Consider the following 16385-nt stretch of genomic DNA (forward strand, 5'->3'; position numbering starts at 1 on the left):
GCTTGACATGAGAAACTAACAGCCACAGCTGGGAAGAAAATAGTGAAACATAAGGTGAATACTTTTTGATCATTTTCCTCAGGGTATAGTCACACGTAATCAGATAGTGTTTCATTACAGTTATACACTTCTAAAGTGAAATGTTCCAAATGCGTTGAGAGAGCAGGAGATGAAGTCTTCCAACCATGTGTCTCCCTGCGTGCTGATGCAAAAAGATGATTCTAAACAAACATTTCTGACACCATCAGTTCATCTATTACGAATTCCAATGAAACATGACTCTCTTTCCCCCTTCCAATCTCACTAAACACCCCAATAACTGCTGTGGGTCGACAGCTGGCTACCCCAAGTCGGTGAACTGTATAAATTTACCACAAATTACACTGTGGCTCTTGAGAAGGCAGAGAGGGGACTTGGAGGCTTCCCTTCCCCCAACACTGGGCACTTCCCCATCTTTAATGCACACTGACGCTAATATGGCCAGAAGTAGTCTACAAGGGACAGCCACATCTCCACTACACAGAGAAAGGCAGGCAGAGGCTAAGCAGGAAAATCGCATGGCAGTGGAATCTACTACTATACAATATAACAATAACTTCAGAAGACTGAGGATGAAGGCATCTGCTCAGAGGCATATCAATTCAATGATACACAATTGCAATATTGTTCAAAACAGAGCAATCCCCTGCTTTCTTGGTGTGCGCAAACTGACTCCAAAACTGTCCATCTGTGGAAATATGGGAACCATGTGTGGTTAGGCAAAAAGGTGACGTCTGTGGAACAGACTGATAAAAATGCCAGAACACAGAATCACCCCCCAAAAAATTTGATTGGGACCTTAACAATCAAATTAAAATCAAATCAAATGTTACAGGTCACGTACGCATATTTAGCAGATATTATTGCGGATGTCGCAAAATGGTTTTGTTCCTAGCTCCAACAGTGCAGTAGTATCTAACAATTCACAACAATATACACAAATATACACAATATACACAATATACACAAAAGTAAAATAATATAATTAATAAATATATAAATATTAGATTGAGCAATGTCAGAGTCACTTTGACTAGAATACAGTAGAATAGAATACAGTATATACATATGAGATGAGTAAAGCAGTATGTAAACATAATTTTAAACATTATTAAAGTGACGAGTGTTCCATTATTAAAGTGGCCAGTGATTCCAAGTCTATGAATATAGCGCAGCAGCCACTAAGATGCAGAGATGCGAAACTGGGTGGTAGCCGGCTAGTGATGGCTATTTAACAGTCTGATGGCCTTGAGATAGAAGCTGTTTTTCAGTCTCTCGGTCCCCGTTCTGATGCACCTGTACTGACCTCGCCTTCCTGATGATAGCAGAGTGAACAGGCAGTGGCTCGAGTGGTTGATGTCCTTGATGATCTTTTTGGCCTTCCTGTGACATCAGGTACTGTAGGTGCCCTGTGGGCGGTGTAGTTATACAGGCCGACAGGATGCTCTCAATTGTGCGTCTGTAAAAGTTTGTGAGGATTTTAGGGGCCAAGCCAAATTTCTTCAGCCTCCTGATGTTGAAGAGGCACTGTTGCTCCATTGAAGTTTTTATTTATTTATTTATTTCACCTTTATTTAACCAGGTAGGCAATTTGTGAACAAGTTCTCATTTGCAACTGCGACCTGACCAATATAAAGCATAGCAATTCGACACATACAACAACACAGAGTTACACATGGAATAAACAAAACATACAGTCAATAATACAGTAGAAAAAAATAAACAAAAAGTCTATATACAGTGAATACAAATGAGGTAAGATAAGGGAGTTTAGGCAATAAATAGGCCATGGTGGCAAAGTAATTACAATATATCAATTAAACACTGGAATGGTAGATGTGCAGAAAATGAATGTGCAAATAGAGATACTGGGGTGCAAAGGAGCAAGATAAATAAATATATACAGTATGGGGATGAGGTAGATAGATGGGTTGTTTACAGATGGGCTATGTACAGGTGCAGTGATCGGTGAACTGCTCTGACAGCTGGTCCTTAAAGCTAGTGGGGGGGTATGAGTCTCCAGCTTCTGTGATTTTTGCAGTTCGTTCCAGTGTGTGCAATGCACTGGAGATGGCATCATTTGCAGATCTATTAGGGCGGTAAGCAAATTGAAGTGAGTCTAGGGTGTCAGGTAGAGGTGATATGATCCTTAACTACCCTCTCAAAGCATTGCATGGTGACAGAAGTGAGTGCTAGTCATTTAATTCAATTACCTTTGCTTTCTTGAAACAAATGGGGTCAGCAGACTGGACAAGGAAGAGATTGATAGTTACTCATAACCAGGGTTGGAGAGTAACAGATTACAAAAAAACGTAACTGTAATCCGTTACGTTACCAGCAAAAATATTGTAATTAGATTACAGATACTTTTGAAAAACGAAATGATTACTTTGAGGATTCCTTTCAAATTCAGAAAGGATGTTTGCGAAAACAAATCTTTGACACTTCTATGTTTTCTCAATGACATTCAAATGAGCATTGAATAACGGCAAAAGTTTACATTTGTTCCACCTGAGTGAGTCTGACCACAAGTCAGAGACCACTGTGATCACACACCAAATGTCTTTGATGGATCGTGGGAAAAGAGCAGGGATAGGCTTTTGTAGGCTACAATCCAAGTTGTCTTCCAATGGTGCGACTGCTGTCGGCATCCAAAGATTATCTGACTTGAATAAACTCTTGGAGGTAAGGATGAGAGCAGTGGTGTAGTCTACAGCGATATGGATATCACTTATTATTGATATCTACATAGCGCATTGATGTGAATCACACTGCTGCTCTCTCATTTAGCTATTTGCCCCTTTCAGATTGTGGTTGTTGTGGATGTCTGTTGACAAATCGAAATGTGTATTTGAACACAATAATGGTTGAATTCAATACATTTAAGCTGCCTGTTCATCATTGTTTTTGAAACCAGTGGACAGCCAGTGGAAAATGTGTTCTTGCAACAGCTGCACAGTGTGGATCCAAGCCTATGGAATAAAAGTAGGGCTTTTATCGATCAATCGAAATCATGCTGATAAAAAAAGATTAATAAGCCTAATGAACACAAACTCTCAAACTTGCACCCTTTGATAGACTTAAAGGGGCAATCTGTAGTTGCTACATCCATTTTTGGACTTAAATTATATATACAGTAGCAGTCAAAAGTTTGGACACGCCTCATTCAAGGGTTTTTCTTTAGTTTGACTATTTTCGATGTTGTAGAATTACAGTGAAGATATCAAAACTATGAAATAACACATAAGGAATCATGTAGTAACCACAAAAGTTTTAAAGAAATAAAAATATATGTTATATTTTAGATTCTTCAAAGTATCCACTCTTTGCCTTGATAATAGCTTTGTATGCTCTTGGCATTCTCTCAACCAGCATTCTCTCAACCCCTCAGGGTTGTGTGCACAGTCCCCTCCTGTACTCCCTGTTCACTCATGACTGCATGGCCAGGCACAACTCCAACACCATTATCAAGTTTGCCGATGACACAACAGTAAGAGACCTCATTACAGACAACGAGGAGACAGCCTATAGGGAGGAGGTCAGAGACCTGGCCGTGTGGTGCCAGGACAACAACCTCAAGACAAAGGAGATGATTGTGGACTACAGGAAAAGGCAGACCAAGCACACCCCCATTCTTATCGACAGTGCTGTAGTGGAACAGGATGAGAGCTTCAAGTTCCTTGGTGTCCACATCACCAACAAACTATCATGGTCCAAACACACCAAGACAGTCGTGAAGAAGGGATGTGAATGCCTATTGTCCCTCAGGAGACTGAAAAGATTTGGCATGGGTCCTCAGATCCTCAAAAGGTTCTACAGCTGCACCATTGAGAACATCCTGACTGGTTGCATCACTGCCTGGTACAGCAACTGTTCAGCCTCTGACAGAGGGTAGTGTGTACTCCCCAGTACATCACTGAGGCCAAGCTTCCTTTCATCCAGGACCTCTATATCAGGCGGAGTCAGAGAAAGGCCCTAAAAATGGTCAAAGGCTCCAACCACCCTAGTCATAGACTGTTCACTCTGCTACCACATGACAAGCGGTACCGGAGCGCCAAGATTCCTGAACAGCTAATCAAAGGGCTACCCAGACCCCTCTTTTACGCTGCTGCTACTCTCTGTTAATAATCTATGCATTGTCACTTTAACTCTACCTACATGTACATATTACCTCAATTACCTCAACTAACCGGTGCACCCGCACATTGTCTCTGTACCGGTACCCCTGTATATAGCTCCGCTTGTTATTTTACAGCTGCTGTTTAATTATTTGTAGCTTTTATTTTCTATATTTTCTATGTTTTTTACTTTTTTACTTAACTCTTGAAACTCCCCATCCCGGATCCGGGATCGTGAATAAAGCCTCAGGCTCATTAGCATAACTCAACGTTAACGATTTCTGAAAATCGCAAATAAAATTAAAATAATGCGCCTACTCTCAAGCTTAGCCCTTTCTTAACAACACTGTCATCTCAGATTTTCAAAATATGCTTTTGAACCATAGCAATTCACTAATTTGTGTAAGAGTATGCTAAGCTAGCTTAGCATTTTGAGTAGCATTTAGCACGCAACATTTTCACAAAAACCAGATAACCAAATAAATAAAATCATTTACCTTTGAAGAGCTTCGGATGTTTTCAATGAGGAGACTCTCAGTTACATAGCAAATGTCCAGTTTTTCCTGAAAGCATCTTTGTGTAGGAGAAATCGCTCCGTTTTGTACATCACATTTGGCTACCGAAACGAACCGAAAATTCAGTCACCAACAACGTAAAACTTTTTCCGAATTAACTCCATACTATCGACCGAAACATGTCAAACGTTGTTTGGAATCTATCCTCAAGGTGTTTTTTCATATATCTCTTCATTGATATATCGTTCGTGGAAGCATGCTTTCTTCTCTGAATTCCATGGAAAAATACTTGCAGCTGAGTTTTGCGCACCAATTTCGGCGCAGGACACTGGGCGGACACCTGGTAAATGTGGTCTCTTATGGTCAATCTTCCAATGATATGCCTACAAATACGTCACAATGCTGCAGACACCTTGGGGAAACGACAGAAAGGGCAGACTCATTCCTCTCGCATTCACAGCCATATAAGGAGACAATGGAAAACCGAGCCTCAAAAATCCTGCTCATTTCCTGGATGCCGTCTCATCTTGGTTTTGCCTGTAGCTCACGTTCTAGGGCACGCACAGAGAATATCTTTGCAGTTCTGGACACGTCAGAGTGTTTTCTTTCCAAAGCTACGAATTATATGCATAGTCGAGCATCTTTTTGTGACAAAATATTGCGCTTAAAACGGGCACGTCTTTTTATCCAAAAATGATATAGCGCCCCTAGAGTTTCAAGAGGTTAACACTTATTTAAAAATGTTTTATTAACTTCTTAAAGCTTAATGCATTGTTGGTTAAGGGCTTGTAAGTAAGCATTCCACTGGTCTGCAACTATTGTATTCGGCGCATGTGACAAATATGATTTGATTTGATTTACAATGCTTTTCCAACAGGTTTAAAGCAGTTCCCACATATGCTGAGCACTTGTTGATTGCTTTTCCTTCACCCTGCTGTCCAACTCATCCCAAACCATCTCAATTGGATTGAGGTCGTGTGATTGTGGAGGCCAGGTCATCTGATCCAGCACTCCATCACTCTCCTTGGTAAAATAGCCCTTACACAGCCTGGAGGTTGTGTTGGGTCATTATCCTGTTGAAAAACAAATGATAATCCTGCTAAGCGCTGTCATAGAAATATTGGTCCAATAATATTTCTCAGAAACCGGAACTTGTGAATTCAAATAAACTTTATTACAAAGTAACAACCCGAGCTGGTCCATAGACCAATTGTTTTTCCCAGCCTCAGCACACTCCTTTTATACAGTTTCATCTTTACATCACATTCATAGTCACTCCTCTCTATGTAAATGATGAACTGTTTTTGGCTTCGCGCCACTATTGTTTCCCACCCTAAATTCTTTCTTTGAGGCAAGCTTTTCCCCACCTCTACAAATCATTTAACCCTCTACAAATCACTGAACCGATTATATTGGTGGCTCAACAGCGACAGTTTGGTTAAAAAATAATAGGGGCCCCTACCAGGCTGCAGTCACAAGTACATTCATTATATAGATTATATCAGCACCCACCGGGCTATAGTCATAAGTACATTCATTACATTGATTATGACATTTCTTATCCAGGCATGCAACTGGATTACAATGTTTGTCTATTTATTTTGTACATTTTGTACATCTAATGCTATACAGGTGTGGCTACAGGTTCCATTAAAGTTTTTAATGATTATGTTTTATTACTGTCAGCGATTGGGTGCAGATGTGTAGTGGAGTCAGGCACAGGACACAGGTTTTGAGCAACACAACGGAGTTTACTCAAAAAGCCAAGCAAAAATTCCAAATAGGAACATACATACACACTAGCACATACAACAACCACTAAAGACACCAACAATCACGGACAGAACAGAAATGTATGCCAGAGGGTTAAATAAGGAACATGATATGGGAATTGAAAACAGATGTGTGTAATACAGACAAAACTAAACTAAACTGAAACATGGATCAGTGGTGACTAGAAAGCCGGTGACGTAGACCGCCGAACACCACCCGAACAAGGAGAAGGGCAGACTTCGGCGGAAGTCATGACAATTACATTCATTTTTCACAATATACTACTGAAAAATCACTATAGCGCAAACCAGATGGGATGGCGTATCGCTGCAGTGTAACGGTTTTCTGTAGGCGAAGGAGAGTGGGACCAAAATGCAGCGTGTAGATTGCGATCCATGTTTAATGAAAACGAAAAACACGAATCAATACAAATACTACAAAACAAAAAGAATGTAATGAAAACCGAAACAGCCTATAGTAGTGTAAACTAACATAGAGACAGGAACAAGGACACTAAGGACAATCACCCACGAAACACACAAAGAATATGGCTACCTAAATATGTTTCCAAATCAGAGACAACGATAATCACCTGACTCTGATTGAGAACCGCCTCAGGCAGCCAATGACTATGCTATACATCCCACACAACCCCAAGACGAAACACACCACAAATAAACCCATGTCACACCCTGGCCTGACCCAATAAATGAAGATAAACATAATAAATATAGACCAGGGCGTGACAAAACCCCCCCCCCCTAAGGTGCGGACTCCCGGACGCACATCAAAACAATAGGGAGGGTCCGGGTGGGCATCTGTCCATGGTGGTGGCTCTGGCTCCGGCGTGGGACGTGGAACCCACTCTATAAATGTCTTTGTCCCCCCTCCTCGCGATAGTCCACCTTCGCCGCCGACCATGGCCTAGTAGTCCTCACTCAGAATCCCACTGGACTGAGGGGCAGTTCGGAACTGAGGGGCAGCTCGGGACAGAGGGGCAGCTCGGGACAGAGGGGCAGCTCGGGACAGAGGGGCAGCTCAGGACAGAGGGGCAGATTGGGACAGAGGGGCAGCTCGGGGCAGAGGGGCAGCTCGGGGCAGAGGGGCAGCTCGGGGCAGAGACAGCTCGGCACTGAGAGGAAGCTCGGGACTGAGAGGAAGCCCGGCACTGAGAGGAAGCCCAGCACTGAGAGGAAGCCCAGCACTGAGAGGAAGCCCAGCACTGAGAGGAAGCTCAGCACTGAGAGGAAGCTCAGCCAGGTAGTTGGATCCGGCAGATCCTGGTTGGTTGACGGTTCTGGCAGATCCTGGCTGACTGGCAGATCTGGAAGAGTCTGGTTGACTGGCAGATCTGGAAGAATCTGGCTGACTGGCGGATCTGGAAGATCTGGAAGAGTCTGGCTGACTGGCAGATCTGGAAGAGTCTGGCTGACTGGCAGATCTGGAAGAGTCTGGCTGACTGGCAGATCTGGAAGAGTCTGGCTGACTGGCAGATCTGGAAGAGTCTGGCTCACTGGCGGATCTGGAAGAGTCTGGCTGACTGGCAGATCTGGCTGCTCCATGCTGACTGGCGGCTCTGGCTGCTCCATGTAGACTGACAGCTCTGGCGGCTTCTTGCAGACTGACAGCTCTGGCTGCTCCATGCAGACTGGCAGCTCCATGCAGACTGACAGCTCCTTGCAGACTGACAGCTCCTTGCAGACTGACAGCCCCTTTGCTGACTGACAGCTCCTTGCAGACTGACAGCTCCTTGCAGACTGACAGCTCCTTGCAGACTGACAGCTCCTTGTAGACTGACAGCTCCTTGCAGACTGGCAGCTCCATGCAGACTGGCAGCTCCGGCTGCTCCATGCAAACTGACAGCTCTGGCTGCTCCATGTAGACTGACAGCTCTGGCTGCTCCATGTAGACTGACAGCTCTGGCTGCTCCATGCAGACTGACAGCTCTGGCTGCTCCATGCAGACTGACAGCTCGGGCTGCGCTAAACAGGCGGGAGACTCCAGCAGCGCAGGATAGGAGAAAGGCTCCGACAGCGCTGAACAGGCGGGAGGCTCCGGCAGCGCAGGAGAGGAGGAAGGCTCTGGCTGCGCTAAACAGGCGGGAGACTCCAGCAGCGCAGGAGAGGCGAGGCGCACAGTAGGTCTGATGCGTGGTGCTGAGACTGGTGGTACTGGTCCGAGGACACGCACAGGAAGCCTGGTGCGGGGAGCTGCCACCGGAGGGCTGGGGTGTGGAGGTGGTACTGGGTAGACCGGACCGTGCAGGCGCACTGGAGCTCTTGAGCACCGAGCCTGCCCAACTTTACCTGGCTCGATGCCCACTCTAGCTCGGCCAATACGAGGAGCTGGTATATACCGCACCGGGCTATGCACCCGCACTGGAGACACTGTGCGCTCCACAGCATAACACGGTGCCTGCCCGGTCTCTTTAGCCCCCCGGTAAGCACAGGAAGTTTGCGCAGGTCTCCTACCTGGCGTAGCCATACTCCCTGTGAGCCCCCCCCGTGCTTGCTTCGCCATCTCCATTCTCCTATAACCCTCTTCGTACTGCTCCAGTGAATCCCAGGCGGGCTCTGGCACTCTCCCTGGGTCGACCGCCCACCTGTCTATTTCCTCCCAAGTAGTGTAGTCCCGATATTGTTGCTTCTGCTGCTGCTGTTGCTTCTCCTCATACCAAAGCCTCTCAGCTCTCGCCGCCTCCAGTTCTTCTTTGGGGCGGCGATATTCTCCTGGTTTAGCCCAGGGTCCTCTCCCGTCGAGGATTTCCTCCCAAGTCCAAAAGTCCTTTTTACGCTGTTTCTCCTGTGGCTCCTGCCTGTTGACACGTTGCTTGGTCCGTGTGTGGTGGGTGATTCTGTAACGGTTTTCTGTAGGCGAAGGAGAGTGGGACCAAAATGCAGCGTGTAGATTGCGATCCATGTTTAATGAAAACGAAAAACACGAATCAATACAAATACTACAAAACAAAAAGAATGTAACGAAAACCGAAACAGCCTATAGTAGTGTAAACTAACATAGAGACAGGAACAAGGACACTAAGGACAATCACCCACGAAACACACAAAGAATATGGTTACCTAAATATGGTTCCCAATCAGACACAATGATAATCACCTGACTCTGATTGAGAACCGCCTCAGGCAGCCAATGACTATGCTATACACCCCACACAACCCCAAGACGAAACACACCAAAAATAAACCCATGTCACACCCTGGCCTGACCCAATAAATGAAGATAAACATAGACCAGGGCATGACATGCAGAATGCTATGATAACCATGCTGGTTAAGTGTGCCTTGAATTCTAAATAAATCACTGACAGTGTTACCAGTCTCATCTTATTATTATTTTTGTCCTTTAGCAGTGGTTTCTTTGCAGGAATTTGACCACGAAGGCCTAATTCATGCAGTCTCCTCTGAACAGTTGATGTTGAGATGTGTCTGTTACTTTATTTGGACTGCAATTTCTGAGGCTGATAACTCTAATGAACTTATCCTCTGCAGCAGAGGTAACTCTCGGTCTTCCTTTCCTGTGACTGTCCTCATGAGAGCCAGATTCATCATAGCACTTGATGTTTTTTGCAACTGCACTTGACAAACTTTAAAAGTTCTTGAAATGTTCCAGATTGACTGACCTTCGTGTCTTCAAGTAATGATGGAGTATCATTTCTCTTTGCGTATTTGAACTGTCCTCGCCATAATATGTACATGGTCTTTTACCAATTAGGGCTATCTGTGTACCTCCCCTACATTGTCACATCACTAATGATAGGTTCAAAAGCTTTAAGAAGGAAAGCAATTCCACAAATGAACTTTTAACTAGGAACACCTGTTAATTGAAATGCACTCCAGTTTAGTACCTCATGAAGCTGGTTGAGACAATGCCAAGAGTTTGCAAAGCTTTCATGGGGAGGCAGGTAGATTAGTGGTTAGAGCGTTGGACTAGTAACCGAAAGGTTGCAAGATCTAAATCCCAGAGCTGACAAGGTAAAAATCTGTTGTTCTGCCCCTGAACAAGGCAGTTAACCCACTGTTCCTAGGCTGTCATTGAAAATAAGAATCTGTTCATAACTGACTTGCCTCGTTAAATAAAAGGCTAAGGGTGGCTACTTTGAAAAATATAAAATGTACTTTTTAGGTTACGACATGATTCCATAGGTGTTATTTCATAGTTTTGATGTCTTCACTATTATTCTACAATGTAGAAAATAGTAAAAATAAAGAAAAACCCTTGAATGACTAGGTGTGTCCAAACTTTTGACTGTTACTCCATCGATTCTTGAAGAATATAACTTCTAAATGCCTCGTGAGCTCATTTCAACTGTCACAATCCATGACAACCCAAAATATAAGCTTGTTTTTCTCCAGTGTTTGTAAACATTGTAAATGTAAACAAACACCGTATAGCCTCATTACATGGTTAAAACAATATTATTACATCATGGATGGTCAGTCCTTGCATCCATAGCTCTGTCTATTAATCTGAGAGTGGGTACATTTCTCCAGGCCAGTCCCACAGCTTTTTACCAAAACAGAGGCGGGTCGACCGTTTTGTTATTGTTTCATCTGTGAATTTGCCCTTTAAACAGCTGCATATTATTATCAAGATATCAGTGTCACCAGCAAAAAGGTAAACAATAGACCTATAGCAAATGCAGCATATGGCATTCATTTTTCACACGTAAATAGCACTTTTCAGTAGTGCTCAAGGCATAACATTCCATGAGCACAGCATTTATTTTTCAACTCGAATGAATGAGCCTAATCATTCCTCCATGACAACAAAATCACAAACTACAGAGTATGGCTGGCTAATAACTCCTTAGTTTTGGGGTAATGCTCAGGTAAAACAATTTGGCTAATCTATACTTCCATATTTCCAAGTTCTATTCTTGAAGATCAAGGGGTATATCATTTGTTGGAATGACTGGAATTCTGATAGACTTGGTTTTTTAATGTAAAATTATAATGTAATGGTATTATTACATTCAGTAGAAAGCAGTTGGTTTGAAGAATTCTACATAACCAACCCGTAAAGTAAAATTTGACATCCATATATGGCCAGCTATGTAAACTTTAACACTGATTTATCCTGCAATAGATGTCGTTCAATTGGCAACATACATTTGTGTCTTCTTCTAGTGCCTCTTAAGGGGAAGGTAATCTAAAATTAACAGAATGTAATCTGATTACGTTACTGAGTTTGGGTAATCCAAAAGGAACATTACTGACTACAATTTTGGACAAGTAACTAGTAACTGATTACATTTAGAAAGTAACCTACTGTACCCAACCCTGGTCATAACTATCCGTGGGCAAGAAAATTTGTATTTATTTTTTGTGAAACTGATTTGCAGGAACATATTACCATGTGGTGTTAACCAAATCAACGACACACTTTTTCTGAACCACAAGGAAAAATGGACAGTTGATGTTTGGTTTAAACCTAAACACTCTCATCAAAGAGAACTACAGCCCTGAACCATATGTTCGCTTGAACCTAACAAAAAGCTAAAGGTCAGCTTGTACACAACTCAGGTCCGGCACCCTTCCTCTGGCTATAGAGATGGGTAGATTTAACAGTGTCAAGAGGAGAGATTTTGCCTTCTGTGTGATCTTGGGGAAATCGAAATCAAATCCATTTGGTGTTTTATTGCCCTCTGTATGACAATCTGAGACCTTTGTTTTTGTTGATAAACCTGATGTGTTCTAGTAGAGGCTAGAATTTTGTTTCAGACAGCGTGTTTGAAATTGCTCAGTTTGTTCACAATGCCTGGAAAAGGAGAAATGTACTGTTTGTGTTGTGTGGCTAGATGGTAGCTGTACTTGCAATGCTTATTGTATGCGTATCATTTGTGAAACATTTATTTTGTTCTGTAGTGTCTTGTAAGCCCATTTGGGCTGGGCACCGGTAGAGGTATATGACACAAATCATGTCCATCATCAGATACACGCTTCACAGACCAGACTACATATATTACATGGACCGCACACACATTGTCCCCATTGGTCCATCTGCCCATTACTGATTATATAAGCCTTTGTATACAATTGATAAGGTTATCTCTCCTGCTCTCCTCCAAGTTACTCCCTATTTCTGTATTTGATTATTCCTCCTCCCAGTCTTTTTTATCAGTCCTGGTGTAATATCCAAGGCACCCTTTCACACGCGTCTGATATTCATAAGCTTATTTCATTAATATGCATGCAGTCCAGCATGTTCACCCTCCTCCTCTGTTAGCCTCTTTCTCTTTAGGACATAAAAGGAATGAAAATGTGTTTTCTCTGCTCGCCACAAAAAAAGGAACAGGAGGAGAGACGGAGAATCTCAGTAGGCTAATTAATAGGGCTAATAACTGCTAGCGCTGCACACTGACAGTTAATATTATTATTATTATTAGAAATAAATAAAGGGAGCCGGTCCATATTTAATTGCCTTATGGATCAGCTGTAGGTCTTATTTATAAAAGGTTGGTAACTGCTCTCCAGGCTTGGCTGAAGTACCTTCCCCTGGACAGTTGCAGTAGGCTATACAGCATCTAGTACTGCACACTGTCTGGATGACTGGCTGGTTGGTTGGCTGACTGACTGTATGGCTCACAGCTCCATAGAAACGGGGTCCCAGTTGAAAGCTCATTCTGTGTGGAGGAAGGGTAAGGAGAGCATCTGAATGAGAGAGAGAAAGTAAGAGTGGCAGAGAAAAAGAGAGAGAAACAGAGTGAGAGTGATAAAAGAAAGAAAGCTAGAAAAAGAGAAAGAGAGAGCGCTTGTACAGAGATTCAAAAAGGGGAGAGAGGAGAGTGTTCTTCACCGGTGAGTGCTATCACTTTGAATGATATTAGCTGCTTGTTTATGTAATATTATAACAATGTTGATAAATTGGGGGCATATAGTAGTACGGCTGGTTAAAAATCTAATTTCAAATGGAAACAGGACAATTTGTGACTTAGAAGAAATGCAGAGTCCATCTGCCCTTTTCCAATGTTGCCTGTCATGTGTCGCACCTGTGGGAGTCAGAGCCCTTTATCGATCTTATCTCAGATCGTTTTAACTTTTTTTCTTTTACTTGAAATGTGAAAACCTAGATAAAGAAATAGGGTAAGGCATTGATCTTTCAATGTTCCTCCAAAGCTCTTTGGTGTTTTGCTTTGAAACATCTCTAAGCAAAGCCTTATTGGTGTAGTGTACTGTAAGAAGTCCATTTGATATTATCTTGCATAGTGTGTTAGTATTGATCTCACTGTACTGGGCTGTATCTCAATCCATTACCCTTCAAGTGCATTAAACATATTGCAGTCAGATGAGCAATTCTTACATTCCTGCTCAAGGGCTGTTTAGAACGACACAATTGCATTTCATGTTTGTGTGTGCGTTTGTGTTTGTGCCAAGTTCATTCACAATTACAGCATTGCAGTCAGTCTGCATGGGTCTGGTTCCAACCCACTCATGAATGAACCTCCAGATAAAAGCCTCAGCCCCAGTGGGATCTATGTGCTGTGAATACACTATCGCAAACAAACCCACAAGAAAAATTCACATTCTCAGTGACCGCAGCTCTACTTGCAGGAGTGTATGAGTGTTTTTCAGGCACTCAGGCCACACGGTCTGATTAATAAGGCTGGCCCTGTGACATGTTGCTGGCCGGGATCCAATGGTGGTGGCCTGACTGACTGACATGGCCGTTTGGGCCATGGTTCAGTTTGCACCCCGATCCCAGGACCTGTGGTTAGTATACTGGCGATGTACTGGAGGCCAGTTCTAAGGGAAAGGTTTCACTGAAATGGGAAGCTAAGGGCAGGCGGGTATAGATAAGATGAGAGACAGTTGGTTTGCTAACTAGCTTAGATGGCCTGTTGTTTCCTGTAGACACTGTGGAAGAATGTGATCCAACCCAAAGAACACAGAAAGATACACCAATACCATGTTAGAAAGGGATATAATCGTAACTATCGTCTCAGAACAGAGAGAGTGCCTCATGGACAAGAGGAATACTTAAAGAAAGAGACGTATGTAAAAGAGATGTATTACAGTGCATTTGGAAAGTATTCAGACTTCTCGATGTTTTCCAAATTTTTTTACATTACAGCCTTATTTTAAAATTGATTAAATAGTTTTGCCCCTCATCAATCTACACACAATACCCCATCATTACAAGGCAAAAACATGTTTTAAGAAATGTTTGCAAATGTATAATTATAATACAAAAAAAGCAGATTTAAGTATAAGAATTCAGACCCTTTAATCAGTACTTTGTTGAAGCACCTTTGGTAGTGATTACAGCCTCATGTCCTCTTGGGTATGATGCTATAAGCTTGGCACACCTGTATTTGGGTAGTTTCTCCCATTCTTCTCTGAAGACCCTCTCAAGCTCTGTCAGGTTGGATGGGGTGTGTTGCTGCACAGCTATTGCTCTCCAGAGATGTTCGATCAGGTTCAAGTCCAGGCTCTGGCTGGGCCACTCAAGGACATTCAGAGACTTGTCCTGAAGCCACTCCTGCGTTGTCTTGGCTGTGTGCTTAGGGTCGTTATAATGTCGGAAGGTGAACCTTCGCTCCAGTCTGAGGTCCTGAGCACTCTAGAGCAGGTTTTCATCAAGGATCTCTCTGTACTTTACTCCATTCATCTATCCCTTTCCCAGTCCCTGCTGCCTAAAAACATCCCCACAGCATGATGCTGCCACCACCATGCTTCACGTCCTCCAGACGTGACGCTTGGCATTCAGGCCAAAGAGTTCAATCTTGGTTTCATCAGACCAGAGAATCTTGTTTCTCATGGTCTGAGAGTGTTTCGGGTGCCTTTTGGCAAACTCCAAGTGGGCTGTCATGTGCCTTTTACTGAGGAGTGGCTTCCATCTGGCCACTCTACCATAAAGGCCTGATTGGTGGCATGCTGCAGAGATGGTTGTCCTTCTGGAAGTTTCTCCCATTTCCACAGTGGAACTCTGGAGCTCTGTCAGAGTGACCATCGGGTTCTTGATCACCCAGACCAAGGACCTTCTCCCCTGATTGCTCAGTTTGGCCGGGCAGACAACTCTAGGAAGAGTTTTGGTGGTTCCAAACCATTTAAGAAAGATGGAGGCCACTGTGTCTTTTGGGACCTTCAATACTGCAGAAATGTTTTGGTACGCTTCCCCAGGTCTGGGTCTCGACGCAATCCTGTCTCGGAGCTCTACGGACAATTCCTTTGACCTCATGGCTTGGTTTATGCTCTGACATGCAATGTCAACAGTGGGACCTTATATAGACAGGTGTGTGCCTTTCCAAATCCTGTCCAATCATTTTAATTTATCACAGATGGACTCCAATCAAGTTGTAGAAACATCTCAAGGATGATCAATTGAAACAGGATGCACCGGAGCTCAATTTCGAGTCTCATAGCAAAGGGTCTGAATACTTATGTAAATAAGGTCTTTTTTTATTTTTTATATTTAACATTTATAAAAACCTGTTTTCGCTTTGTCATTATGGGGTGTTGTGTGTAGACTGACGAGGAAAAAAGTATTTTAATCAATTTAATACATTTTAGAATAAGGCTATAATGTAACAAAATGTGGAAAAAGTCAAGGGGTCTGAATACTTTCTGAATGCACTGTATATATTGCTTTGTGGTGTAACATTTTGGAAGACTCCTCATTATGTTTTATGCATACTTATTTGAAGGGCTCCTGCAACTGTTACCATGACAGCATGTTGACATGTTGTGCAGTGACTCGTGAGTCTCCTTTGGACCTGTATGACTGGTGACAGCTACCACTCCAGATAAGGCCCCGGTAACGTCTGATTCATTCAACATTGTGGTCAATGTAATGTAATTAGGATTTCATTGGTGATTTCTTTTTGATGTCGCAGGAAGCACTTTGGGTATTTACGATGGGCACGTAAGTGCATTAACAAAGTGTAACAGAATTTGCCTATGTACGTGAAAATTCTTAAGGTGCA

Source organism: Oncorhynchus masou, chromosome 6 (assembly GCF_036934945.1).
Source record: "Oncorhynchus masou masou isolate Uvic2021 chromosome 6, UVic_Omas_1.1, whole genome shotgun sequence".
NCBI classification, from domain to species: domain Eukaryota; kingdom Metazoa; phylum Chordata; class Actinopteri; order Salmoniformes; family Salmonidae; genus Oncorhynchus; species Oncorhynchus masou.